Source organism: Arachis hypogaea, chromosome 13, assembly GCF_003086295.3.
Source record: "Arachis hypogaea cultivar Tifrunner chromosome 13, arahy.Tifrunner.gnm2.J5K5, whole genome shotgun sequence".
Lineage (NCBI taxonomy): Eukaryota > Viridiplantae > Streptophyta > Magnoliopsida > Fabales > Fabaceae > Arachis > Arachis hypogaea.
This window is the reverse complement of record NC_092048.1, coordinates 38,743,646-38,745,930: the sequence shown is the minus strand read 5'-3', so window position 1 is coordinate 38,745,930 and position 2,285 is coordinate 38,743,646. Positions and strand designations below refer to the sequence as shown.

General features: G+C 33.1%; 1 non-coding gene across 1 annotated transcript; it reads right to left on the bottom strand.

Moving 5' to 3' along the window:
- Positions 1 to 2,177: 2,177 nt before the first annotated feature.
- LOC112739971 (small nucleolar RNA R71) lies at positions 2,178 to 2,285 on the bottom strand. Its single transcript, XR_003170904.1, has one exon. It is a non-coding gene; the product is annotated as a small nucleolar RNA R71 (small nucleolar RNA).

Genomic DNA, 2,285 nt, shown 5'->3' with positions numbered 1-2,285 from the left:
AATTTTTCAAAAAAAAAAATTTCTATTTTGTTCTTCAGAGTTTTTAAGAATGAATTCTAGAGTTTCATGATGATTTGTTGAAGTCTGGCTGGCTGTGAAGCCATGTCTAATCTTTTGGATCGAGGTTTCAATTTATCATCACAAGAGCTTGTTGATTTCTATCAATTTTGCTGTTGTAAGCAATGATCTGCTAAAGCTTGGCTGGCCATTGGCCATGTCTAGTATTTTGGACCGGAGCTTTCTTTGAAAGCTTGGCTGGCTAGTAAGCCATGTCTAATTCTTGGACCGGAGTCTTAGACTAGCATTGCAATAATTCCTGGAATTCTTATTAAAAATTTTGAATCCCTTTATTTTCTTTTCCACTCAATTTTCGAAAAATCACAAAAAAATTTATAAAATGATAAAACCAAAAATATTTTATGTTTCTTGTTTGAGTCTAGTGTCTATTCCTAAGTTTGGTGTCAATTGCGTGTCTTTATTCTTCTAATTTTCGAAAATTACATGCACTATGTTCTTCATTGATCTTCAAGTTGTTCTTGATGATTTCCTTGCTCTGATCTTTAAATTCTCTTGTTTTGTGTCTTTTGTTATTTTTCATATGCATTTTCAAATTGTTATTGTCCTTAGTATACAAAATTTCTAAGTTTGGTGTCTTGCATGCATTGTCTATTTGATCTTAGTTTCATTTTGGTTGTTCTCATTATTGAAAAATCCAAAAAAAAAATTTCAAAAATGATTTCTTTTCAAGTCAATAATATAGAGAATTGAAGACTTAGAACATTCAGCAGAAGAATCAAACAGAAAAAGCTGGGCATTCAAAACGCCCAGTGAAGAAGGAAAACTGGCGTTTTAACACCAGCCAGGATACCTGGCTGGGCGTTAAACGCCCAAAAAGGTAGGATTTTGGGCGTTAAACGCCAGAAGGACACTAGAGGGAAGATTTTGTTTTTAATTCAAATCTTTTTCAAATTTTTATGATTTTTCAAAATCAAATCTTTTTCAAATCATATCTTTTCAATCATATCCTTTTAAAATTAATTTATTTCCATTTTTTTATTTTATTACTATTTTCGAAAATCCTTGCTACAATTAGTGATTTAATTCAAAATTTTCAAGTTGTTACTTGCCTATTAAGAAAGGATCAAAAGTTTTAATTCTAGAATCATATCTTCTAATTTCTTGTTAGTCAAGTAATCAACTTTAATTTTAAAACTTTCCTTTTTTTTAATTTGATTTTCAATCATATCTTCTCAATCATATCCTTTCAATCATATCTTTTTCAAAATTAATTTTCAATCATATCTTTTTAATTTCTAATTTCAAAATCTTTTTCAAAATCATTTAATTTCTTTCCCAATCTTAATTTTCGAAAATCTCAATCAAATCTTCAAATTTCTTTTTAATTATCTCAAAATTTTTAATTTAATTTTCGAAAATTCTTCCCCTCTTCTCACATCCTTCTATTTAAGGGACTAACACTCCTCCTCAAGGTGCAATTCGAACTCTATCCCTTTTTATAAGTTTGAATTCTCTTCTATCTATCTCCTCCTTCTATTCTTATTTTCCTCTGATACCTCAAGGAATCTCTATACTGTGACATAGAGGATTCCATACTTTCTTGTTCTCTTCTCTTTCATATGAGCAGGAGCAAAGACAAAGGCATTCTTGTTAAAGCTGATCCTGAACCTGAAAGGACCTTGAAGAGAAAGCTAAGAGAAGCTAAAGTACAAATCTCTGTAGAGGGCCTAAGAGAGCTTTTCAAAGAAGAAGAAGTAATGGCAGCCGAAAACAACAATGTCAATAATGCAAGGAAGGTGCTGGGTGACTTTACTGCACCTACTCCTGACTTCTATGGGAGAAGCATCTCAATCCCTGCCATTGGAGCAAACAACTTTGAGCTTAAGCCTCAATTAGTTTCTCTAATGCAACAGAATTGCAAGTTTCATGGACTTCCATTGGAAGATCCTCATCAGTTCTTAGCTGAATTCTTGCAAATCTGTGACACTGTCAAGACCAATGGGGTTGACCCTGAGGTCTACAGACTTATGCTCTTCCCTTTTGCTTTAAGAGACAGAGCTAGGACATGGTTGGACTCACAACCTAAAGAAAGCCTGAACTCTTGGGAAAAGCTAGTCAATGCCTTCTTGGCAAAGTTCTTTCCACCTCAAAAATTGAGTAAGCTTAGAGTGGAAGTCTAAACCTTCAGACAGAAGGAAGGTGAATCCCTCTATGAAGCTTGGGAAAGATACAAGAAATTGATCAGAAGGTGTCCTTCTGACATGCTT